The sequence below is a fragment of the Balaenoptera borealis genome, assembly GCF_965194805.1.
Source record: "Balaenoptera borealis genome assembly, chromosome: 12".
Lineage (NCBI taxonomy): Eukaryota > Metazoa > Chordata > Mammalia > Artiodactyla > Balaenopteridae > Balaenoptera > Balaenoptera borealis.
This window is the reverse complement of record NC_138869.1, coordinates 10,061,736-10,087,885: the sequence shown is the minus strand read 5'-3', so window position 1 is coordinate 10,087,885 and position 26,150 is coordinate 10,061,736. Positions and strand designations below refer to the sequence as shown.

At 44.2% G+C, this 26,150-nt stretch overlaps 1 protein-coding gene and 1 pseudogene across 7 annotated transcripts in view; both read left to right on the top strand.

Moving 5' to 3' along the window:
* Positions 1 to 26,150, top strand: part of HRH1 (histamine receptor H1) — an 89,483-nt gene that overhangs the window by 50,965 nt on the left and 12,368 nt on the right. For 2 of the 6 annotated variants that reach the window (XM_082345595.1, XM_082345597.1), the window contains exon 2: positions 14,669 to 14,744. The exons of 3 other annotated variants lie outside the window; for them this stretch is intronic. The gene's annotated coding sequence lies outside the window, so the exon portion shown is untranslated. Of the gene's footprint in view, positions 1 to 14,668; positions 14,745 to 15,371; positions 26,099 to 26,150 lie in introns of those variants that run through there. One more of the 6 variants, XM_082345598.1, reaches the window with a different exon arrangement.
* LOC309607267 (serine/threonine/tyrosine-interacting protein pseudogene) lies at positions 12,904 to 15,379 on the top strand (annotated as a pseudogene). Its single transcript has one exon. The product of its transcript is annotated as a serine/threonine/tyrosine-interacting protein pseudogene (transcript).

The window sequence follows — 26,150 nt, the reverse complement described above, 5'->3', positions numbered from 1 at the left end:
TCTGCGTTTAACAAGCTCCCCAGTGGTTCTCATGCACTGCAAAGTTGGGGGACGGTGGACGGGTCAGGGCACCCATCAGAAGAATATTTGTAATTGGGACTGTCCTGGGACTGCCAGGGCACGCGCTTGCTGTCCTGCTGGCAGGTGGCACTTCCCAGCCAGGTTGGTGGCGGGGTGGGGCGGGGGGAGGGAGGCTGGCCACATCCCACGGTATATATTTTACATGTTTTTGCCTCGGAGAGAACTGCGGCAGGAATAAAGGCAGGAATTTCAGAAGTTGGTGTCTGTCATGCTGTGAGGCAGTGTGTGTGAGAAGGCTCTACCATACTTCGAATGAGAAGAAAAAAAGAACTTGATATATATATTCTGGAGGCAAATGTGTCACTTTCAAATGGACTCTTTCCAGCCTGGACACAATTTTTATTTCTCTCTGGTGAGTCATTGTAGAAGTTGCCTTTTTCTCGCTGCCTCTTAGGAACAAAGGACACATTTCAGGGAGAGGCTGAAACCTCCCAGGGACAGGACTGGGAAATTTACCCTTCACCAAGTCCAGTTAGAGGATCCAGTGAGGCCATCAGAGAGCCTCACCCAGTCCTGTGCTGTGGAGGAGCCACAGAGACTCCTGACAACCGAGGGGATGGTCGTGCTCCCCTTAATAATCAGCCATCCTTTTTAGCTCAGATCTTGCCCTCTCTTGTCTTGTTTTCAGACTGTCTGGCTGCCATCCTGCTGGTTTTAATGAGAAAACATTCCCAAGTACCTTCTGACATTCATTCATGCATCCATCAGTTGTGTAGCATAGTAATTAGAGCACGGGTTCTGGGAGCCATCCTCCAGTGGCTTTCCATCTCACTCGAAGTCAGAGCTAAAGTCCCTCCCACATCTGCAAGGCCCTCTGTGATCTAATCCCTGTCACCTCTCTAACTTCATCTCCCTCTCACTCAGCCCTAGCCATACTACTAACTTCCTTGCTGTTTATTGAACACATCAAGGATGTATCCACCCCAGGACCTTTGCACAGGCTGTTTCCTCCTCCTGTGATGCTCTTTACCCCAGATCTCTGCAAGACTCATTCCCTCACTTCCTTTAGGTCTCTGCTTAGAAGTCACCACATTACCCTGACCATCCTAAATAAAATAGCACTCACCCCAAATGTCACTAACCCCCTGTTTTCCTCAGAGCATTTATCAACACCTCACATAGTATTTATTTACTTGTTTTTTTTTTTTTTTTTTTTTAATGATCTGTCTCTCCCCATCAGAATGATAGCTCCTTGTGGATGGGAACTCTGACTTGGTTACTGCTGTTTTCCCAACATCTGGAATATGTCAAGTGCATTTTAAGCCCTTAATAAGTAATGATCAGTTGATTGAATGAATGAATGCCTGGCTCTCTTCCTTGCTAGCTGTGTGACCTGGAGCTCCTTAGCATCTCTGAGCCTCAGTTTCCAAGTCTATAAAATGAGCAAGGTTATGGGGGTTTGCATTGTAAGTGAGACAGTGCATACGAGCTTAGCATGGAGACCAGCACACTCAAAGTCCTCAGTAAATGATGACTGACCTTAGACTATCCTTACTTAGACCAACAAAGTGAGACAGAATGTGCTAAAGAAAATGAAAGAGATTTGCAGAAGGGCTGTTGTGTTGAGAGGCGACAGCAGTTCCGCCCAGATGGCTGGAATCAAGAAAGGCTTCTCAGCGGGGATGGCATTTGAGCCGGGCCTCTGGGTTGGACAGGCTCTCAGCAGGTCATACTCAGATTGCGAAGTGATAGTACAGGAAGAAGGAGCAGTGTGAGCGAAGAGGCAAAAGTGGTCAGGCATGCCTCCTGAACCTCAGGGACTGCAAAACACGGGGAGGGTGGGGGAAGCAGAATAAGGAGGTGGAAGCATTTTTTTTTTTTTTGTCCCTGGAAGAAGAGAAACCAGCGAGTGCAACAATAGAACTAAGACAAAGTCTGATCTTCAGTCTCCTTTTTAGGGTAGAGGGCTTTGCAGTCAGTAAAGCAATCCCTGGGCATCATTTTGTTGGCTCCCCACAATTCCTTCTCCAGGGAGGCAGGATTTATTAGGTGTTTGTATTTCTACTCTGGAGGTCACCTGCAAATAAGCGTGAATGGAGTAGTATCACATCCCTAAGATACCTATTGGTTATGGTGGAATTTCTGGGCACGGTGGTATCCTTCTGTCTTGTAGACTAGGAAGAAATTCAAAGCACAGGTGTAAGGGGAAACCAAGAAGGAAGGTGTGAGGCAGAAAGACTAAATGGTTAACTTAAGAAAACAGGAGGACTAGCATTTTTCATTCATTCATTCATTCATTCAATGAACACTGAGCACTTACATGCACGAGACAGTATATTCAGGCCAAGGGCCCAGTGGCCAAGACTTCAGACACTTTGTATGTGTTTAATTTTCTACCTGATGGAAAAAGAAGTTTCTGTAACTTAAGGGAAGTTGGGGAAGCAGCACAGGTTTCATCTCAAATGTCAACTCCAGTTGATTTATTATGGCTACCCAGAGAGGGTTTCTGAGACAACAGTGTGGACTCGGCAGAAAGGAATCTGGTGATTGATTAGTAATGTCTGCCATGGGTCTAAGTGGGAGAATAGTAGGTCAAATACCACTCATTTGCAGGAACGAGATGTGTATACACCTATAATATGCTGACCTGAGGGTCTGCAACAGAAGAAAATAATTTCTTGAGTCTGCACAGTTGGTGAGGGTGATGTGGCTGATAACTCACCATGGAGAGCTGTGGGCACTCAGGACAACAAAGGGGGAGGAATTGGTGCCCCAGGATGGTAACTCAGAAAGGTAGGTCCCCTCAAAGGGGTGGTGTCCCCAGACTTTTACAGTTGTCTCATCCACCTCTCAGTGGACACTGATGCTTAATGCATCTTCCCCAAGCATTAAACTTTGTTCTCATAGAAGCATTCTTTTTGCACTCATATTTCACCTTCCTGTGTCATATGTAATTTGCTAATTGGTATACAGTAAATGCAATCAGAACACGCAAATTTGGAAACAGAGCTAACTCTTAGTTTTTGTACAACACAGTGGTTGGGAACGGAAGGTGTAAAACTAGATGTGTTGGGTCACTGTGTTTACTTGAGGGTGGAGGGTGGCGAATTTTGGTTAATCCAGTGAATCAGTTAAGTGGAGGTTAGTGAAGAGAGCTTCTCCTGTAAACAAATAGTTGTCTTTAAAAAAAAAGGATTCACTCTTCATATTCTGTTTTGTAACCATTATTTTCCGCTTAAGCAAAGAGTAGAGGCATCTTTTTATGTCATCAAATACTCTCTCACAACAGTATTATAGATGGCTACCTGGGATTCAGTGATAGGGATCTACCATTAAATTGATCCCTTTTTGTTGGACCTTTATGTAGTCTCCAGTTTGGGACTGTTACAGGGAACGTTGCCTTTCAGCTCCTCCAGTGGGTAGTGGAGAGCTGTGTACAGTGAGGGTGGTGAGGAGCAGAGATGGACAGGAAAAGGGAATGGGAGACGGGAATGTAAAATGGTGCAGCCTCTGTGGAAAACAGTATGGCAGTTGCTCAAAAAACTAAATATAGACTCACCATATGACCAGCAACTCCACTTCTGGGTATTTGTCTGAAAGGACTGAAAGCAGTGTCTTGAAGACATACTTGTACACCTGTGTTCATAGCAACATTATTCACGATGGCAAAAGGGTGAAAGCAACCCAGTGTCCAGTGACAGATGAATGGATAAACAAAGTGTGGTCTATACATACAGTGGAATATTATTCAGCCTTAAAAAGGAGGGAAATTCTGACACGTGACATAACATGGATGAACCTTGAGGACATTATGTGAAGTGAAATAAGCCAGTCACAAAGGACAAATACTGCATAAGATTTTACTTATCTGAGGTTCCTAGAACAGTCAAATTCCTAGAGACAGAAAGTAGAAGGGTGGTTGCCAGAGGCTGGGGAGGGGGGGTGGGGAGATGTCATTTAATGGGGACAGAGTTTCAGTTTTGCAAGATGAAAAGAGTTCTGGAGATTGGTTGTGGAACAGTATGAATATACTTAACACTACTGAACTTTACACTTAAAAATGGTTAAGATGGTAAATTCTATGTTACGTATATTTTACCACAATTTAGAAAAAGTTTTTTTAAAGGAAACATGTGAGTAGATGTAGACATTAAGTATCCACAGCTGCTAAGATTATCCAAAAATGAGGCAAGCAGACATTGTGTACCACCTAAAGAAGCACCTGAGTCTGATCCAGTCTCTGGAACCAGCTGCCAGTTTGCAGAGGGACAGAGGAGCCATTAAACTGGACCCTGGGTGTGCATTTGGCAACGTCAGACTGGGAGGTGCTGCAAACTCCCAGGCTCTTCCAGTGAACACGTGAAAGGAAATGAAAAGGATGGATGAGGAACCCATAAATTAAAAGAGACCTAAGAGACAGATCAGATTTTTCAGATGGGCCAGAATGTAGTGTCCAGAGATGCACATTTGGGTAATAAAATAATTTAAACCAAAAAAAGACATAGGAAGTGATTCCTTAAAAGTCAGGATAGTGGTTACCGTGCGGGCTGTGAGTGGGATGGGACATGTGCACTGGGCTTCCAGGGTTGGGGGCAAAGTGCTGTTTCTTTTCTGTGTGGTGTTTGCCTTATGATAATCCACTAATTCATATGCTAGATGTGTGGTTTTCTGTGTTTATGTTTTATTTTACAACAACAACAACCAAAAAAAAAAACCCAAAAAACCCTTTTTAAAAGGAAGGGAGGACAGGGGCTTCCCTGGTGGCGCAGTGGTTAAGAATCTGCCTGCCAATGCAGGGGACACGGGTTCAAGCCCTGGTCTGGGAAGATCCCACATGCCGCGGAGCAACTAAGCCCGTGCGCCACAACTACTGAGCCTGTGCTCTAGAGCCCGCGAGCCACAACTACTGAGCCCGCGTGCCACAACACTGAAGCCCACATACCTAGAGCCCGTGCTCCGCAACATGAGAAGCCACCGCAATGAGAAGCCCGCGCACCGCAACGAAGAGTAGCCCCCGCTCACTGCAGCTAGAGAAAGCCCGCGTGCAGCAACGAAGACCCAACGCAGCCAAAAATAAATGTTTTTTAAAAGAAAAAAAAAAAAAAAAGGGAAAGGAGGAGATTTTGGATACAGACAGAGAGAAGAGTCACTGATCTGGGTAAAACCCAGGTTCTGCCTCCTGTCAGCTCCGTGACCTGTGGGGAGTCACTTAACCTCACAGTGCCCTCATCTGGAAAAGAAGTTATAATAGTACTTAGCTCCTAGCACTGTGCTGCCCTTTTAATAAGACAATGCATGCAATTCCTAGCACCATGTCTGGCCCAGAGCAAGTGCTGTGAATGTGAGTGGTTGCGCTCCTGGAGATAAGAAGCCCCAAATGCCATTCTCATCCCCACTCCGACCTGCTGCGTCATCCTGGTAAAGTCGCTTCTCTGCGGTTGGATGCCTCCTTTCCCTGATAATCCCCTGTCGTGTGTAACATTGTAGGTTGCTTGCTGGGACCTGTGGAGCTCAAGGCTGAGCCTGCCCAAGCTTGCGTTTCCTCCAACAAAGCCTCGGTCATCCCAGGAAGCAGCAGGCGAGGAGAGGTGTGGAATTGTCAACGCTTCCCATGTCACCAGCAGGTGAAAATGCACCCCCAGACACAGGACCGAGACAGTAAATTGCTTTCTGTCGTTCTCTGCAGGGAGAATCATGCTGTTTTTACCCTAGTAGGCTTGGGCTGTCTCCCATAAGCATCGGTTGCCCTCTACTGCCTTTATCAGGCTGGGTGAACATGAAGAACAGCCGAGTGGAGGACAATGACAACAACCTCGGGGGAGGGTTACCTGCCCATCAGAGCCGCTTTGGACAGAATCCTGCTTCCCCGGTAGCGTGAAAGGGACGGCCAGTCCTTGATTGCTTAACTGAGCTAATGGGGGAAATCAAGTCACACGGAGAGCCTGGAGTCGCCACTCCCTGAAGTATCTGGACAAAGGAATATGTTTGCAAGAAAATTTAATTTTACGTCTAACAGTTCAGTCCATGTACTGGCAGCTACTAGACACCTCCACTCACCCTATCCTGGATTCCCAGGAAGATTCCCTCTAAAGATCCCTTTCAACTGGCAAATCCTTTCATGTTAGGAAACCCCTCCCACCCCCACTCCATCTCGAATGCTGTAAGGAGCTGCCTGGTTTCTTATTTATTTATTTACTTATTTATTAATTATTGTGGTAAAATATACATAGCATAAAATTTACTATTTTCACCATTTTTAAAGTGTCCAGTTCAGTGGCATTAGGAGCATTCACATTGCTGTACAACTGTCACCACCATCCATCTCTAGAAATTTTTTCATCTTGCAAAACTGAAACTCTGTACCCATTAAACATTGACTCCCCATTCCCCCACCTCCAGCCCCTGGCAACCACCATTCTACTTTCTGTCTCTATGAATTTGACTCTTCTACGTATGAATAGAATCATAGTGTTTGTCTTTTTGTGACTGGCTATGTCACTTAGCATAATGTCCTCAAAGTTCATCCATGTCGTAGCAGGTGTCAGAATTCCATTCCTTTTTCAGGCTGAATAATATTCCATTGTATGGATACCCATGTTTTGTTTATCCATTTATCCATTGATGGATACTTGCATCGGTTCCACCCTTTGGCTATTGTGAATAATGCTGCTGTGAACATGGGTATATAAGTTTTTCCTTAAAATTGTTCATCAATCCCTTATTCCAGTTATTGGGTAGTTGTTGTGATTCTGTGGGGTATGAATAGGTACTCACAGTTTGCTAACACGTCTCTTTAACGCTTACACCCTGGGCTTAGGAACTGGAGAAATAGCAAAGTAGCAGGAGGCAGGGGCCAGGTTGGGGTGAGGGACAAAGGAACCAGAGCATGGGGTACATTCCCATCTGGAATTTCCCTGGATTGGGAAGTTTCTCTTGACAGCCATTTATGAAAACTGTGATTATTTTCCTTTTCATGGTGTCCGTGATTGTTTTCATAAGAAGCCAAGTGGTTTACGTGTGATTACAAATCCCAGGTGTCGTGTGGAATTTTAACTAAAATACCAAAATCTAAGGCTCTTTGCCTGTCACTTATCTCTTTGTTCAGCTTCCTCCGAGTTCACGGCACTATTTAAATTGCTTATAACCTGTGGAGGTTCTAGTGAGTTCTAGAAAACAAGGAGAGGGAAAAATTGGTGGAGAACAGCAGGACTGAAGCAGATGCACATTTAGGAAAAAGACAGCAGGCTGGCAGAAAGCAACGGTGGTCCAAGTTGCCGACTGCTCAAGTGCGGTGTGGCAGGCGACTTACATGCGTGTCAAGGCTGAGCAAGTGGTCCCCTATATCCAGGGCGGTTTCTAGGCACTGGGGAGCCTCCACCCGCCACCCTGAAACAACCCTCTCTCCTTCTCCCAGTCAAGGTGCCTCGCCTTCCACCCTTTGAGCAGTAATAGTTGTTCAAATGCGTCAGAAAGAATTTTCCCTTTTCGGAGCTACTTTCTTAAAATGCAGATGCTCCATAAAGAGCAAACTGAATTTTCAAGCAATAAGGACTTTCTGGGTTCACCTAGCTTGGTGGTTATCAAACTGTGCTCTGAGGGACTTCTGGGGAGTTTGGGGCAAAGAGAAAGGGAGAGGCTGTGGCAGATGGGGCTGCGGGTCCACTGCTTCTTCACTCCAACCAGAGCGGTCAGCTTTTATCTGTTTGACAAATTTTTACGAGAACCAGTAGTTGCACTCCCAAGGAAGGGGGTGTGGGGGGAGCTTGACAGCCTCTGATCTAGCGCAAACCCCTTGTTTGACAGAGGAGAGGCAGAGAAGTTGAGAGAAGGGTTCAAAGTCTCACAGCAAATTCATTGAACAGATACTCACCGAGCACCTGCTTTGGGCCAAATACACAGTAGACAAAGGTGTGCGCACACATCCCGTGCCATGAAGAGCGGGCTCTTCCGTCCAGGGTGACTCCGCAGCAGCCTTCCCCAGCCACGGCGTGCGACCCTCACGCCCCACAGCAGTGACACCGTCTCTCCCGGACACGCCAGAGGGAACAGACACGCCTTCTCTTTACTGTGTTGTCGTTCCCCTCCCCCCGTACTGTTTCGTGTGCTATGTGTACCTACTGTGTGCCAAGCTGTGCCAGCATGGGAGGCTCCAGGCTGATCCAGACACGGCTCTGCTTCCGAGTAACTTCCCGCTTAAAGAGATAAAAGCTCTACTTAAATGACCGCATTACGGAGTCAGCACTAAACGTCCTAAGGAGGCACTGATACCTTTGCAGCCTTGGTGTTTGGCTGGGGGAGAGAAGAGACCTGTGTAGCCAGGGGAGGTGGCATTGGAGCTGGGCCTGTCTTGTCTTCCCAACTTCTAGGTTCGGAATTCGGATGTCAGAGTCAGGCAGCCCAGCAGGGCCATATAATAGTGTGGGCTTGGGCAAGGGATGGCGACAGAGTCTCAGCTGAAAAAATGTGGGTGATAATAATAGTTCCTCCCTCAGGGGGATGCTGTGAGGATTAAATGAGATGATGCATGTCCAACTCAGCCTCAGTAAACGTGGCTCTTATTTCTAGGCTTTAGAGATAAGGTGATGGTGGGAGAGAAGCACTGCAGACAAAGGCACCAGCCAGGCACAGAGCAGAGAGGGGGGAGCGAGCAGTGTCGAACGGGATGCTCCATCCACTTGTGCTGAGAGCAGAGGAAAGGGAGTGCGTGGGAGATGGCTGGGCAAAGTGGATCCAGGCGACAGAGGGGCCCCTCGCATCCCAAACTGAGCACCTGGGCCTCCTGAAGTCACTTGTTAGCTCTAATAGCTGTCTTGGAGAGTCCTTAGGATTTTCTATGTGCAAGATGGTGTTATCTGCAAATAGAGACAGTTTTATATCTTCCTTCAAGTTTAAATGCCTTTATTTTGTCTCCATGCCTTGTTTCTGCATTGCTTTTAACTCCTTTTGGTTTTGACTGGGTGAGAACCAGGTGTGGCTATAGAGTCGGGCATCCCTAGCAGGAAGAACAGCATTTGCAGAGGTATAGGGGGTGAAGGAGCCAGGCCTACTCAGGGAAAGTGGAGTGTCAAAAGATGAGGCTACCCAGTAAGTTGGGTCCAGATGAAAAAGGTCCTTGTATGGTAGGGTCAAAGGCTTTAACATATAACCAGTCACTGCCTGGCCCTCTGCCTCAGTTTCCAGAGTAGGATCTGTTTCTGAATGTTTGTCTCTTGGGCTTTTGTTGTGCTTATTGCAGGAATGAATAAAGAAGAGAAGGCACTGGGACAGCTAAGTGGATTTATGGTGCCCTTCAACAGGTCAGAGAGATTGAGAGTGGGTAAGAGTAGAGCAGAGCCAATGCAAGCTCAAGTTTTTTGCTGGGGGGAAGGGAGATTTGAGGGCAAGCAGCTGACACAGGAAGTGGCACTATGGCATGACAGATGGGAGAAGAGATTCCTTAGAATTTTTTTATTTTTTGCCCCTTTGAGAGTCTTCAGTAAAGGTTTAAGTTATTTTCCATCTTTCTTTTTTTTTTTTCCTGGATGTTGGACTTGAGTTTCTTCTGAATGTAATACCATGGTTGGACTGGACACAAGGCAGCCCAGTTTTATTTGGGTTACACGTGAATGATACCTAGGGGGCTTACCCTATGTATCCTGTTACATCCTGACAGCAGTGGCAAGTCACTGAAAGAGTTTCAAATAGGAGGAAGAAGTGGTTGAACTAGTGGTTTTAGAAAGATTATCTGGCTTTAGTGTGTAGGATGGGCTGAAGGGGCCAAGACCAGAATCGGGATGGCCAATCCTGGCCATCCCGATAGGGTGTTATCAAAGTCTACACCACAGAAGGTAGTACTAATGGTCATTACCTCCACCCTTCAGTAATCTGTGGTGCAAAATCTTAAAGCAGTGAGGGGGCAGCAGCTGGGAGGGAAAGTCCCTTTACCCTGGGGTAATTAAGATCTTAATCATATCCTAAGGCCCTGGATTGTCTTTGTGTAAATACACACCCAGAAAGAAATTTATTTGAGCAGCACAGGACTTTGGTCTGCCCCTTGAGACTTGCCTTTGTCTTCTGAAGGGTTTGGAGAAGTCTAGAGAGAAACACTTTTTTTTTTGGTCTCTTGACTCACACACACCCTCCAGGAACTCTCCCACTGGGAGTGAATAGAGTCTGTGCTTACATTTGCCGAAGGAAACAGCCCGAAGTAAGGTTTGCTGTCAGTCACTCGGGAGGTGACGGCTGTGGACTGGCCAGTTAATCAGGAAGACAGAAAGTTCCTGGATGGACTCGGACCCAGCCCAGCATTCCCTAAAGCACTTTGGAACGAGGGGGAGAAGTGGGCGCCTTAGTCATGTTTGCATCTCCAGCAGCTTGGCCTTGCGTAACACCTGGTACCGCGTTATTGCTTAATTAATAGTTCCTGAATATATTAATGAATTAGCATCACATGAAACCCTGAAAACGGTCATGTTGAGCCAGGACTCTTATGTGCTAAAGGCAGGATTCCTCCATTTACTCATTCATCATTTACTGAGCTCCTCCTACCACTCTGCTTTGGGTTAGGACAATGGTTCGAAATCTTGGCTGCACCGGGAGAGTTTTTGAAAATCCTAAGACCCAGACCACACTCCAGACCAATTAAATCAGAATCGTGTCCAAGGGTGGGACCTAGGCATTAGTATTTTTTTAAAGCTCCCCGTGTGAGTCCAACGTGTAGCCAAGGTTGAAAACCATTGGGCTAAGTGCTGAATAATAAGTGAATATCATATTGCCTCTGCCCTTGTAAGGATCAGTCTAATGAAGGAGACCTGATTTCATTCATTCATTCATTTATTCCTTCAGTAGAAGACAGAGATTTAAATGCCTTGATAGAGATATGGAAACAATACTGTGGGATCCCAGAGGAAGGAATGCTTAGAGGTGGCTAAATGATATGGGAAAGCTTCAAAGAGGAAGGAACTTTTAAGATGGGTTTTGTACAATAAATAGAAGTTCATCAATAACTCCCTTCCTCCCTCTCTGTGTCCCTCCCTCCCTCCATCCTTCCCTCCCTTTGTTCCCACCTTCCTCCCTTCCTTTCTCTTTTCTTCCTATCTTCTTTATCAGCCTTTCCACACACACCCCCTCCCTTTTCACCCTTCTCACCTACTTTGTTCCAGGCAGGCTCTGAAGTAGGCCCAGAAGGAGACAATAGTAAACAATGATGTGGTCCCAACTCTCAAGGCACATTCTCTTCCAGGAGGAGGGAGTAACATGTACAGAGCCCAAAGGCTGAAAGAACCTGAGCGTTTGGGGATAGTGAACTCATTTTTACTGGAGTTGAGTGGGTCAGACACAAAGGAAATGTCATGCCAGCGGCCTGAAGAGTTTGCACGTTTCCTTAGAGGCATTTAGGAGCAAAACAATTGTATGATGAGATTTAAAACAGTATTTACTGCTTTTTAGGTGGTACTTTATGACTCTAAATGGTACTCAGATGTGGCCTTAATTAACACTGACTCACATGGGCTTGCAGTCCTTCTGATTACATCCAGGAGAGTCTCCATTTGGTGCTGGTAGGTCTTTAACACCTGTCTTACACCTGCTCATCTTTTTTTTAACAAAGCAGAGCCTTCCTCGAAATGTCTGGCCAGAATTCAGTCACACTGTTTTTTTGCCACTCTATTTATTCTTATGGAAAGTTTCTATAGATGACAAAAAACAGATGACTAGTTTTTCATATATAGTAAAATGAATTTAAGCTAAAAAAAAAAAAGGTGGATCCATTAGAAAATATACAAAGGAAATGATGGTATAAGAGACACATAGATCCAGTGAAGATTATGATGGGGGTAGGTAAATAACTGAAGGAGAGAGCAAATTCATCAGTTTTTCTTTTTATGGTTCATGCTTTCGGTGTCAGATCTAAGAACTCTTTGCCTTGGCCTGGACCCTGAAGATGTTCTCTAATGTGCTTTTCTAAAAGTTTTATGTTTTACCTTTATGTCTGTGAACCATTTTGAGTGCATTTTTTTAATGAAGTATGAGATTTCAGTTTTTTCCTATGGATGTCCAATTGCTCCAGCACCGTTTGTTGAAAATACCCTTTCCTCAGTTAAACTGATTTTGCATCTTTGTCAAAAATCTCTTGGGCATATTTGTGTGAGTCTTTCTTGGTTCTCTATTCTGTTCCATTATTCTCCACTGATACCACAGTCTTGATTACTGTAGCTATATAATAAGTCTTGAAATCACATAGACTGATTTCTTCCATTTTATTTTTCTTGTTTAAGATTATTTTAGCTATTTCTAGTTCCTTTGCCTTTCCATAAAGATTTTAGAATAGTCTTGTCCTTCTCTGTAAGACATCTTGCTGAGATCTGGATAGAAATTGCATTAGGAGACTCGGCGTGGCGGGGGAGGCGGCAGCAGCATGGCGGCCGGGCACGAGCCGCCCAGCCCTCCTCTTCCCGGCTGTCGTCGCCGCCACCGCCGCCGCCGGAGTCGCTGGGACCCTTTAGTCTGCATGTGTTAGTTGTAAGCCCGCTGCCTCCCCGTCACTCCTCCGGTCTACCCTCCCTCCTTCCTTTCACCGCCACTGCCAGCCCGAGTGTCGGGCCGGTGGGTAACTCCCACTCCCACCCCACCCCACCCACAAGCCCGCGGGCCGGGACCGTGGAGGACGTGAAGCTGGAGTTCCCCTCGCTCCCACAGTGCAAAGAAGACGCCGAGGTTTAGGGTATGTTCCTCCAGAGAGAAAATGCATTTGCTTCTCCCAGGAACCCATGGACACTATTTACCCAGGACCACTTGACATTAAATTTTCACTTGGCCTCACAAAGATAATTGCATTCTAATGCCAAACCTGAGTGAAGACCAGATTGGTTAGGAAGACCCCACCCCACTACTACCACCACCACCACCTACTCAGAACCAAAGCTAGGAAAGGCAAGAGTACTCATTTTTATGGGGATGAAGTGAGGCCCCACTCCCTCCACTTTATCTTTCACTGAGGGTGTTGCCCTTTGGGGGGTCCCAGCTTTTTGGTCATGATCTGACTTTGAGCAGGTCCTAGGCTTTGTCTCATGTGCCGTGCCATTTAAAATTAAGGCCATCATGAGGATGTGGAACAATTAGAACTCCCATATATTCCTGGTGGGAGTGTAAGTTGCTCTTCTAAAACTTTTGACAGTGTCTAGTAAAGCCAAATATAGGCCTACTCTGTGATTTAGTCATTCCATTGCCACTTATATATCCAAGAGCAATGAATGCATATGTCCACCAAAGAGCATAGAAAAGAGTTTTCATTGCACCTTTATTCATAATTGCCAAAACCTGGAAGCTATTTATATCTCCACCAAAAGGAGATGAGTAAATTGTGGAATATTTATACAATAGTGTACTGCACAGCAGTGAAAAGGAACAAACTACTGACATACACAACAACATGGATGGATCTCACGGACATTGGGCTGAGTGAGATAAACCAGACATAAAATAGTACTGCTGTATGATTCCATTTACATGAAGTTCCAGAACAGACAAAACTAAAATCTGTAGTGATGGAAGTCAGTGGTCACCTCTGAAAACAGGAGATATTGACTGAGAAGAAGAATGAGGGAACTTTCTGGGATGATGGAAATCTTCATCTGAGTGGTGATCATATGGGAGTGGACCTACCCTATGAGACGAGAGATGCAGGAAATTTTGCCTGGATTATTTTTAGGCCCATATTCTTCTGCCATGAAAAGCAAGCTACCTATACTACAGAAACATGGAATAACTCATATAATATGTATAAGACAAAATATTGAAGCAAACTTTATTAAACCCAACTTTCAACAATTATTCAGATATTTAGTCTTGGATTTTGCAGATAATCCAGTTGAAAATATAATACGTTTTTTCCCCATGACTAAAGAATTTATTGATGGGAGCTTACAAAGTGGAGGAAAAGTTCTTGTCCATGGGAATGCAGGGATCTCCAGGAGAGATGCATTTGCTTACATTCAAGAAAGAAGATTTTGTATTAATCCTAATGCTGGATTTGTCCATCAGCTTCAGGAATATGAAGCCATCTACCTAGCGAAATTAACAATACAGATGATGTCACCACTTCAGACAGAAAGGTCGTTATCTGTTCATTCTGGCACCACAGGCAGTTTGAAGAGTACACATAAAAAAGAAGATGATTTTGGAAACATGCAAGTGGCGACTGTGCAGAATGGCTGATTCAAGAGCAACAGTATAGAGGATGTGAATTTCTATTTGGGAAGGAGAAAATACTACAGACAGTAATAATGTAAAATGGTAAAAACACAAGTAGTTTCTTTTCAATTATATGTTGCTTCCAGACATGTTTCTCTGCAACTTGTTGAGCAACATTTTAAGATGTCGGACTTCTGCAATAGAAAAAAAAAAAAGAAATTGCATTAAATCTGTACATCAATTTGAGGAGAACTGACTTATTTACTGTGCTTACTTATTTACTATGAATCTTCTAAGCTGTGGACATGTGTATCTCTCCATTTGTTTAGATCTTTTATTTCTTTCATTAGCGTTTTGTAGTTTTCAGCATAAAACTCCTGTACAGGTTCTTCATATGAGAATGTATTGACTTTCCTTTATTCCTTAAGGATATTTTCATTGAGTGTAAGATTCTGGGTTGACAGTTCTTTTCTTTCAGCATCTGAGAAGCATTGTGTCACTTCCTGCCCATCTCCGTATTTTCTGAGGAGAAATCTGCTGTCATTCTTATTATGGTAAGATGTTTTTTCACTGGCAGCTTTCAAGATTTCTTTCTTTGTCTTTAATTTTCAGAGGTTTAATTATTATGTGTTTTGGTGTGGGTGTTTTTTTGGGGGGGGGGGTGGGAGGTTATCCTGTTTGAGGTTCATTTACCTTCTTGATTCTGTAGGTTTATGTCTCTTGTCAAATTTCAGCCATTATGTCTTCAAGTATCTTTTCATCCCCACCCTATTTTTCATCAACTTCCAAGACTATGATTACAGGAATGTTAGCTCTTTTGTTACTGTCCCGCAGGTCCCTGGGACTATGGGTTTTTTGTTTTGTTTTGGTTTTTGGTTTTTGGTTTTTTTCAGTCTCTTTTTCTTCTGATGTTCAGATTTGGTAATTTCTATTGTTCTGTCTTCTAGTTCATTGATTCTTTCCTCAGCTTCCTCCATCCTGATGTTGAACCCTTCCATTGAGGGTTTGTTTTTTTTTCAGTTATTAGATTTTTCAGTTCAAAAATTTCCATGTGGTTCTTCTTTTTATCTTCTGTTTCTTTGCTGGGACTTGTTACTTTTTCATTTGTTTCAAACATGTTCCTATTTGGACATTGAGTATTTTTATGTTGATTACTTTAAAATATTTGTCAGATAATCCGAACGTCTCTGTCATCACTGGCTCATTACTTCCAGGTGGGAATAGAAGTCCAGGTTCCCCACTTGGCTTCTGTGACAGTTGAAGGGGGAGGGGGTCTTCATTACTGTTAAGTGGGGTGGGCGGGGAGGAGTTCTGGCTCCCCACCAGGCCCCCAGGGATAACTCCCTGGCTGGGAGGGGTTGATGTGCTTCCACTTGCACTGTGGAGGTGGATGCAGGGCTTGTCTCCACCTGATGGGGATGAAAGTCCCTACTAGGGATTGTAGGGACACCACCCCAGTGGGGGGGGTCACCTTGTCAGAGCCTGACAAGGGTAGAAATCTTGGCTCCCCACTCAGCCTTTGCTGGTGAGGATGGGAACAGGGCTCCAGTGTTTTCTGTGGTGTTTGGCTGCAGTAGAGCAGTTATTGTCTAGAAGTTTTCTATTTTCCTGGCCTGCACCTTTCCTGTGTTTTTGTCTAGACACAGCAGGCTTTTATTGTGGCTTTTTTTTTGGTCTGTGCCCTTTGGTGTTTTGAGTTGCCAACTGTTTTAGCTCAAAGTCTCAGATATATTTGGCCAAATGAAAACCCATGGGACTCATTGCTGTGTCATTCTTTGGGTCCTGGATTCCAAAGAAGTCCAAAGAATAACTAGTGTGCCTTTGCCTGTCCATTTTTCAGAGTCATCGTATGTTTATTTTAAATGTGATGTCCAGGGTTTTCTAATTGTACTTAGCGGAAGAAAAGGGGGAAGTACCTGTACCCCGTCTTCCTTGAAGCAGATGTCTTTGTATGTTGTAAAAGCTTCCCAGGATCTTGGTATGTTTTAAAAGCTCTCCAGGCCAAGGTTGAGAACCACTGGTATAGGCTGTAAGCTCCATGAGGACAGGGATTGTGTTTATCCTTCACCTGTCATAACATTTGTACCTGATCCCTTGATACATAGACTTTTTGGACAGACGGATGGATGGATGGATGGAAGGAAGGGAGAATGGGTGGGTAGATAGATGGATGGATGGATGAGTGAATGAATGAATGGCAGAATGGAACCAGCAGCCAGACTGTTTCACACACACACCTGTACCCCAGTACATACTTGTCACTGACAAGTCTGGCCCTCGAACCAGTGGGAGGGCTTGACCAGCTGGTGGCGCTGAAGAGCCCTGGTGTGGGGTTGGGGTGGCCCCTGCACAGCCAGGCACCCGGTCACCTGATTGAAGGAGAAAGAGACATTAAAGAAAGTCCTGATCACCTGGGAGCTCTCGCTTGTAAACACCACGTCTGCCTCTCCTTTCTCTTCTGCTAGCTCTTTTATTTACATTGTAAATTTTTTTTCTTAAGAAGAGGACAGTCTGGATAACTTTGATCTTTGAAAAGCCTTTCTCACAGCTTAACCTCCAGGGATTTGGAACAGAAAGAAAACATTTTTCATGTCCTGAAATGATACGTGTGCATGTGCTGGGCCTGATACCATGTTTGCCGCGTCCTTGACTCATGTCAGCATGGATGTTCATATTTCCAGTTCCATGAAATCATTATTTAAAGCATTTATTCGCTTTCCTCTCTTTCTCACTGTAGTGAAAAGGAGGGTTAGTGAGGGTGGGGAGGGGGGTGTCTGCAGCTTATTCAAATGTCTTAGCAGGTGGGTATCACTTGGGCCTTTAAATGAAACTTGCTCTTCAGTCACCCTTGGAGCTTAGTGCAGGGCAACCAATAAACTGTAGAAGTCTCTGTTTGCACATCTCTAAAATGGGGGCAAGACTGATTCCTTTCTTAGGAGGTTACAAGCACTGTGAGGATTACCTGAGGAAAACCTCCCAGCCCAGTGCAGGTATGTAGAAAGTCTTTGAAATATTACTTTTCTGTTTCTCCATTGCTTTTCTAGGCCAGAGGATAACGGATAATGGAGCTGGACTTTTTATACTTCTTTTCTTGGCCATTTAGTGATGATTAACCTTCAGCTTCCCTTTCCTGTACCTAATTAAAAAAATCCCAGCCTGTCACACCAGGGGTAGGGGATGGAAGGGGCAGACAAACAATCAAGCAAGTCCAACCTTCCAAAACTCTTAAACCAAATTATACAAGGAGAGAAAACCGTAGAGGTACACCAAGAAAGGGATGATGTAGCTAAACCATTTCTGTATTTCCACTTCTGATGATTAACTACGAAGTTATGTGTAGCATTCCACTCTGCTTCCTTTATAAGAAACCATGAGATACATTTTGTCTAGAACTTAGTACCAGCTAAAGTTGTCCTTCTGCTAAGCAACTAGTTTGCTTTCATTTAAATGACACTAGAATCTTGTAATTGATCCCGTTTTCCTCTTTGCTGTGGCTCCTGGGAAACTCAGAGTCAAAACTGTGGCCCAACTATGGTGGTTCTTTAGGACCCACCTTTAGTTTCATCCTTCTTTGTCTAACAAGTCTTTATTTCCTTAAAAAAAAAAATCCTGTGGTAGGTATTTTGGGGTGCAACACTAGTGCACCAAAATAGATTTTTAAAACAGACAGACAGATCTGGAAACCCAGGCAGCTTCTTTCCTGGACCACTGAATTTCTTTTTAAACAACTTTATTGAGGTATAATTTACATGCCATGAAGTTCACCCATTCTAAGTGAATCGTACAATTCAATTATTTTTTGCAAATGTACAGAGTTATACAGTCATCATCAGAATCCAATTTTAGAACGTTGTCAACACTTCCAAAGACTCCTTCCGTTCCCATCCCTAGTCAACCACTAATAAAAAACCCTAGGCAACCACTAATCCACTTTTTATCTCTATGGATTTGCTTATTCTGGACATTTCATATAAATGGAATCCTACAATATGTGACCTTTTGTGTCTGGATTCTTTCATTTAGCATGATGTTTTGGCAGTTCATCTGTATTATAGAATGGATTAGTACTTTGTTCCTTTTATTGACAAATAATATATGGATATATCATATTTTGATTATCCACTCACCAGTTGATAGACATTTGGGTTGTTTTCACTTTTTGGCTGTTATGAATAGAGCTAGAAATATTCACACACAAATACATGGACATATATCTTCAGTTCTCTTGGGCATATGTCTAGATATGGAATCGCAGAACCATCTGGTAACCATGTTTAACTGTTAAGGAACTGCCAGACTTTCCACAGTGGCTGTTCCATTTTACATTCCCAGCAATAGTATCTGAGGCTTCTAGTTTCTCTACATCCTCATCAGTATTTATTACTGTCTGTCTTTTAAAATTATAGTCATCCTGGTGGGTGTGCTGTGGTATCTCATCGTGGTTTCGATTTGCATTTCCCTAATGACTAACGATGTTGAACATCTTTTCATGCGCTTGTGAGCCATTTCTATATCTTCTTTGGTGAAATATCTATTCAAATCCTTTTCCCATTTTTACATTGGGTTATTTGTCTTCTTATTATCGAGTTATAAGAGTTCTTTATATACTCTGGATATGTCAGATATATGATCATCAAATATATTATATACAAACATTTTCTCCCATTCTGTAGCTTTGCAGTTTCTTAGGGAATTTTTTTAGTTGTGATGAAGTCCAGTTTAGCAATTTTTTTCCTTTATTGGTTGTGCCTTTGGTGTTGTGTCTAAGAAATCTTTGGCTAACTCAAGGTCATAAAGATTTTCTTTTCTTCTAAAATTTTTAAGAGGTTTGGCTCTTACATTTAGGACATTGGTCTGTATTGGGTTAATCTTTGTGTATGGTGTGAGGGAAAGGTCTAAGTTCATCTTTGTGCACGGAGATATCAGCTATTCTAGCACGTGCATTATTGCATTTGTCTGCTGCCTTCTGTCACCTCCTCTCCTTCTGCCTGGAGGTGAGCAACACTGCCCCCCAGCGGCAGCCTCAGCCCTCACTTCCCTGTCACTTCAGTTCACGAGACCAACAGACTATCTTGACTGCACAACTCTGATTCCAGTTTTCTGGAAGAAGAATTGGACTGATTGGCCCATTTGGGATCAGAAGACAACCTTTGGTCCAGTCACGTGTGCCTAGGCGTCGAGTTTACATGATGTGACTTTGGCTGCCAGGGCCCATCCCTATGTGGGTGGGGGTTCTCAGAGAGGAGGCTTGGTGTGAGCTGGGCAAATACCCTAAAGGTGTCTCTCCAGGGTCATTATCTCATATTCAGCACCCTGGATCCCCTGTGAACTAGATTCACACTTCCAGTTCAGGCTCACAGGTCAGATCCCCCAAATGTGTTTTTGCTTGACCTGTGTTTAAGTGTCCAAGAAAACAAATGAAACAACTGACTAATTGACAACGTTTAAAAACTAAAAGATTTCATGCAAAAATCCAGTTTTTAGGCTTCATTTTAAAATTAGGCAGATCTGGGCCTGCTGCAGTTGGTGGCATCTGAGTGGCAGCTGTCCTCTTTAGACAAAGGATATCCTCTCCTGGTTGCCCCAGTCCCCATCACTCTGTCGTGCTCCACACACAGTCCTCTGTTCTTACTAACTTTTCCTGCCTGACTCTGTAGACATTTGAATATGTACCTCCACCCACCCCTGAAAAATCTTCAGGGCCACTGCCTGCCCACAAGGTCATCTGCCTCTTGTGTCTTACCCAGAAGCAAACTGCGGGCCCAGCATTGCCCTAGATTCCGAGTCAGCCACATTCCCGCAGCACTGGGCTCCTAACGGAATTTTGCTATTTGCATTCAGCTCTCTGCACTACTGGCAGTGGCATTGATAAACCTGGGTGTTTTATGGAAATGATACCCGGGACAGACTCGATGAGAATAGGCAGTCCTTGGGGCCCCCTCGTGCATGGCATCTCTTTCTTAGAATTAGAGCAAAGAATTTAATGTTCTGGCTTACTTGACCACAATAACCGTCCAATGCAAATGGGGCAGAGGGCAGAGAAGTTTGGAATGGGGAGTGATGGGTGAGGCAGTTTAGAATGTATCAAGAAAGGAATCCCAAACTCTCACTTTTTACTAAAGAAAATAAAAGATGTTCTAAGGATGTGGAAGACATTAAAAACATTTTTTTCCAGTGGAATAAATCTATTTTATTTTGTTTTCTAAAAGGAGTGCAGTTAGTTCTTATTCTCCCTATTATAAAACTAAGATGTCTTCGTTGTTGAAATCTTGGAAAATACCAAAGATGATAAACATCATTTACTACCCCGAGGAAACCACTGTTAACATAACATAGCAGAGACTCACTGTCTCTCTAAGCCTGTTAATAGAGTTGACATCATTGTACAAACAATGTCTGTTGTAAATTTAATTTCATCATAAGCATTTTCCCATATCATTACTGGTGCCCCATAAATGTGATTATCGATGACTGTAGCTATCCCATAATATGTGTAGTTCCCAAATGTTAGATTATTTCCTTTTATTTCCTACCATGAATAATGTTGCAGTAAGCATTTTTGTGCATAGATCTGTATTCATGTTTTGGATTAACATGAAAGGAATTTCCAGAGGTTTCCGAGAAAACGTAAGAAAGTTTGCTGGAAGGTATTAATACTCATCAATAGGACAAATCTTATCTCAAATTTTTGTTGGTTTAAAGATCCCTGTGAAAAATATGCCCACACCTTCTGCATTTAGGTCCTACTTCCTGTGTCTTCTGCTGTGCTTTATCCGTGTGTGTCTTTTTTTCAGAGCTCATCCAGTAAACTTCTTTTGAGCATCCATCATGTGCTAGCACAGGAGAATGGCAGCGAGGAAAAGGTGTGGCCCCTACCGTCAAGGAGGGTGTGTCCCCTTTATGGCCCTGGGTGTTGACCTTCAGAAACAGTGGGCACACTCCATGTCCTAGAGGTACCCCCTTGTAGTTGGAGAGAACCAAGTAAAGAAAGAATGATAAGATAGCTGATGTAAAGGGGAGTGTTAGAACTGTTGTGGAACACAGAAAGAGGAGCAGCTAAGAGCTTCAAGGCAAGAGGGTGCTCCAGGCAGGGGAAACAGCACAGGCAAAGGCATAGAGGGTAAAAGTGAATCCTTATACCTAGGCCCCAACCTGCGTCTCCAGACTCCTCATTCTGTGATCCAGTCACTTCCAGCAATTCCCTCCCAGCTCCTCGAACTCAGCTCTGTACATTTATTCTTTCTTTTACTCATCCTTAAACTCCTCTTTCCTCCCTGCAAACTTCTACTCATCCTTCAAAGCCCAGTCACACATCACCCATTCTGTGATGTCCTTCTTGACATTCCCACTGTACCTTGGGAGAGGTTGTTCCTCCCTCCCCTGTCCTGCCACCTGCTTTGATCTTACCTCAGTTATCACACTTGTCCCAGTTGCATTGTAGAATTTTTAATTTAATTTTTCTGATGCTGTTTGTTTATCTTTTGCCTTTATTCTCATCCTAATTGACAAATTCCTTGAAGTCAGGGGCAGTGTATCAGTTAGGATTCGGTTTGGGTGTGCATGATAGAAAAGCCGAGCTAATCCAGATGTGGTTCTGGCTGGTATGGCAGCTCCATGATCATCAGGGACCTCAACTCCTTCCAAATTACTGCTTCACCTTCCTCATTTTGAGCCTCTTCCTCATGGTCCCAAGATGGCTGCTTAAGCTCTATTCATCCTGTCAACATTCCAGCCAGCTGGAAGAAAGAAGAGCCAAAGAAAAGAACACATCCTCCCTTTAGGGTTGCTTTCTGGAAGTTGCAAACTACATTTCCATTTCCATTTCTTTGGAACTTAGTCACACGGTCATACCCAGCCACAATGGAGCCTGGGAAAGGTAGTCTTTATTCCAGGCAGCCATGTTTTCAGTTAAATAACAGAAGTCTATTTCTAAATAGAAGAGAACTGATACTGGGAAACTATTAGCAGTTTCTGCCATAGTGAAAAACAGGGAGAGGTCAAGGATGATTCTTCTGAGCTCAACGGGGCTGGCTGTGGGGTCGGTGTGTCACTCACCGAGAAATGGAAGAAAACACAACAGCCGCTTTTAAATGAGCACTTCTTATATGGCAGGCTCTGTACTAGGTGTTTATCCCCATTTTAGAGGTGAGGAGTACTGAAGCTTCTTGAAGTGAAATATCTTGCCCAGCTAATTAGGGCAGAAGCAGGATGAGAGCAGAGGTTTGCTGATTTACAAAGCCTGGCTTCTTAACTGCTGCACTATTCTACTACCCAAATGAGCTCCAAGCCTTCCGTGGACGAGCACTGCTGAAATGAGAAGGAAAGTGGAGAGGGTGAGGCCACCGGGAGCCTCATTTCCTAGTAGTATCTCTCCAAATCCTCCAGTTCCTCTTGCCTTCCCTTCCTGGCTGTCAACAGAAATTCCTGCCCATCAACTCCTTTTATCTAAAACCAACAGTTGCCACTGAGAAAGCAGGAGTATTTCTAATTTGGAGCCAGAGCCACCTCTTCTTGGATACCTCCCGTGATGGGGCGCTTAGTATCTCTCGAGGCAATTCATTGCACTGTTAGATAACATCTATTTTTAGAAACTCCTTCCTTACTTTGAGCTGAAAGCTGTTTTCTTTGGCATATTCTTCAGTTAGATCAGTGATTCTCAACTACGGATCATTTTGCTTCCCAGTGGATATCTGGAAATGTCTAGAGATATTTTTGGTTGTCATGTCTGGGAATGGAGGGAGGGTGCTACTGGCATCTACTGAGTAGAAGCCAGGGATGCTGCTAAACATCCAACCATGCACAGGACACCCCTTCACAACAAAGAATTATCCAGCTCAAAATGTCAGTAGAACGAAGGTTGAAAAATTCTGAGTTAGACCTAGTTTTGAATCTTGGCTTCACCAACCACTTCTAGCTGTGTGACCTTGAGTAAGTTGCTTCACCCCTCTGAGCCTGAGCTCACCGTTTCCTCCTCTGTACCTTGGGATCATCAGAAGACCTCGGTATGGGCTTCAGATAACCGATATCTGAAAAGCCCAGAGCTTGACTTACCATCTTAGCTGCCACAGGCGTCGCTCCCAGGCTGTGGATGGACTGTTGGCTACCTTTGTTTATTTGCTGGCACATGGACCAGATTGGATTAGACTTGTAATCACTCTAGTAAAAATTCCACTGCAGCAAATTTTTTTTTTTTTGAATAAGCATGGTCTTTCCCCTCCCCGCCCCCCCGGCTGCACCGGGTCTTAGTTGCGGCATGCAGGATCTTCGTTGCAGCATGTGCGATCTTTAGTTGCGGCGCGTGCAGTCTCTTAGTTGCGGCATGCGGGATCTAGTTCCCTGACCAGGGCTCGAACCCGGGCCACCTGTATTGGGAGCTCGGAGTCTTAACCACTGGACCACCAGGGAAGTTCCCTGGTTTTGGAATGGAGCCACTGCCTTAACTCAAAAATGATGGCTTGCTTGTGTACGTGAGCCTCTTAGAGAGAAAGGATCCATTTCTGCTTGTCACCAAGTTGTCATCACGGGGGGTTAGCAGAGCTCTCCCACCCCATTGTCTCAACTGAGGCTCCCAACAGCCCCGGGAGGGAGGTGATACTATTTTCCCTACTTTACAGGTGAGGAAATTGGAGATCTGGCTGTTTTCCCAGGCTCCACACAACCCATCGAGCGGCAGAGCCGGCTGAGAACTCTCTCTTCCAGGACCCGCTCCTTGAGGGACATGGTACTATAAAGACCCCTTGGTGCCCTGGTTCTTTCTTCTCAAAATGCCCTGTCCCAAGTTCCTCCTTAGGTTCAGTTCTCTCTCCCCGGGGCACATCCTCTCTGTAGGCTCGACCTTGACCCCAGAGAGGACACCTCAGAGCCCCATGGGCTCTGGGCAGCCCGAGGGGAGTGTGGCATCCTATGCAGCATGGGGTGAAATGAGAATCTGTGTCCTCAGATACCTTCCACCCTCTGCTGGAGTGCCTGGCATCCCTCTGGCATTTAGAGAAGGAAAACTGTTCATGGATCGTTCCAAGGAACGCAGATCCCCAAGGGAGAGGAAAGCGCCTTACGTTAGCTGTGTCACTGAGTGGAGCCTTTTCAGTGTCTGGGTGAGAGAAGAGAGATCAGAATGGCAGTCACACAGGTCCTGCACTCAGGAGGGCCCCACGCTTGGTTCAATGTTCTGCTGCCTCCGTCTTGAAATGATTAATAATTTTTTAGTTTGTCATTTTGCACTGGGCCCCGCAAATTATGCAGCAGGTCCTGAGTGGGACATGAAGGAGATGCAGATGTGGCCGCCCCTGCTGCCCTCTTGGCCTCACTCCCAGTGGGACCCGCCAGGCCCCCAGCAGCAGTTCCACATGCTGCTCTAGCAACGTGGGTGCTGCACTTGTCTTTCCAGGAATCTTTCTTCTGAATTGCGTGGTTTCAGAGAACAAAAGTGGGTTTTCTTGCTCCTAAAACAGATCACTGAGCTGAAAAGGAACCTTTCACCAGTAAATATCTGTTGAATGAATAAGTTCTGAGCTGAGATATTTCAGAGCACTCTGCCTCTCGCTCACTTATTTATTCACTTAACAAATATTTCTTGATCTTTTTTCTGCTTTTAGCTTTATGCAAAATAACATGCCGAAGCTATGAAGGAGAAAATGTGATAAAGAATGGGAGCTTATAGTGATAGTTAAGTGAGGAAGATAAACTTATGCTGTATTAATTTTCTCCAACATATTACCTTTTTTTAAATTGAAGTATAGTTGATTTATAATGTTGTGTTAGTTTCTAGTTTATGGCAAAGTGATCCAGTTATACATATAAATACATATTCTTTTTCATATTCTTTTCCATTATCGTTTATTACAGGATAGTGAATATCATTCCCTGTGCTATACAGTAGGACCTTGTTGTTTATCTGTTATATATTCTCCCACATTTTATTATGAAAAGTATCAATGAAATAGAAAAGTTAGAAGCATTGTACAGTGAACACCCATATATCTACCACCCAGGTCATAAATTAACATTTTGCTCTTTTTGCTTTATCATATATCTATTCATTTATCCATTCTAACCAATCATCCATCCAACTTACTTTTTGATTAATTTCAAGTAAGTTGCAGACAGCAGTAGACTTCACCACTAAACAATTTCACACTAATTTTCATTTCAGTGATCTCATTTCAATCAAGAAAACTTGTTTTTAATCAAAAAGGAAAAAAAATACATAGATTTTTATATAAAAACAAATCATTTTCTGTCAAATAGAATTGTGGGATGATAAATAGTATATATGCACAATGAAAAAAATTATTTGTTTTCCTCTGTGTGTATGAGGCAAAGAGAAAAAAGAGAAATAAGAAAAGAGAGGAATTTCCTCAAGGCGATGAGGAAAGAGAGAAATGAGACACTCCTGTGGAAGTGGGAGGTGAGAGCTACCTGGGGAATGCCAAGCTGGGAGTATTTTAGGGAAGTGCTTCCTGCTTCCTCCCAACCAAAATAAAAAATAGAAATCCCTGAGACGATACGGCCCTAGCCTTCTTTCCTTCTTCCCGAGGTGACTGTGGACAGTTCCAAGCAATTGGACTTGGGCAGGGCTGAAGGGGAAGCTGTAAGGTATTGGGTGTTGGCTTTAGGAGTGGAGAAAGGTACAGGCTGAAGCTACAGATTCAGGGGTTGTCCTGACAGAGGTAATGGCTGGAGTGGAGTGGGGCGAGTGGGTGAGACCCCTGAGGCTGACAGCAGGAAGTGACGGGAGCAGAGGGCAGGACCGCGTCACAGAAAGAGAAGGTGATGCTGTTGAAGCAGTCAGAGGAGGCACACTAGGAGGAGTCGGACGGCTACCCTGGCTGTGGCAGTGCAGAGCTGGAGGAGAACTTGGAAAAACACCTAAAGCGAGCTTCTAAAAAGGAGACCTGGGGCTTCCCTGGTGGCGCAGTGGTTGAGAATCTGCCTGTTAATGCAGGGGACACGGGTTCGAG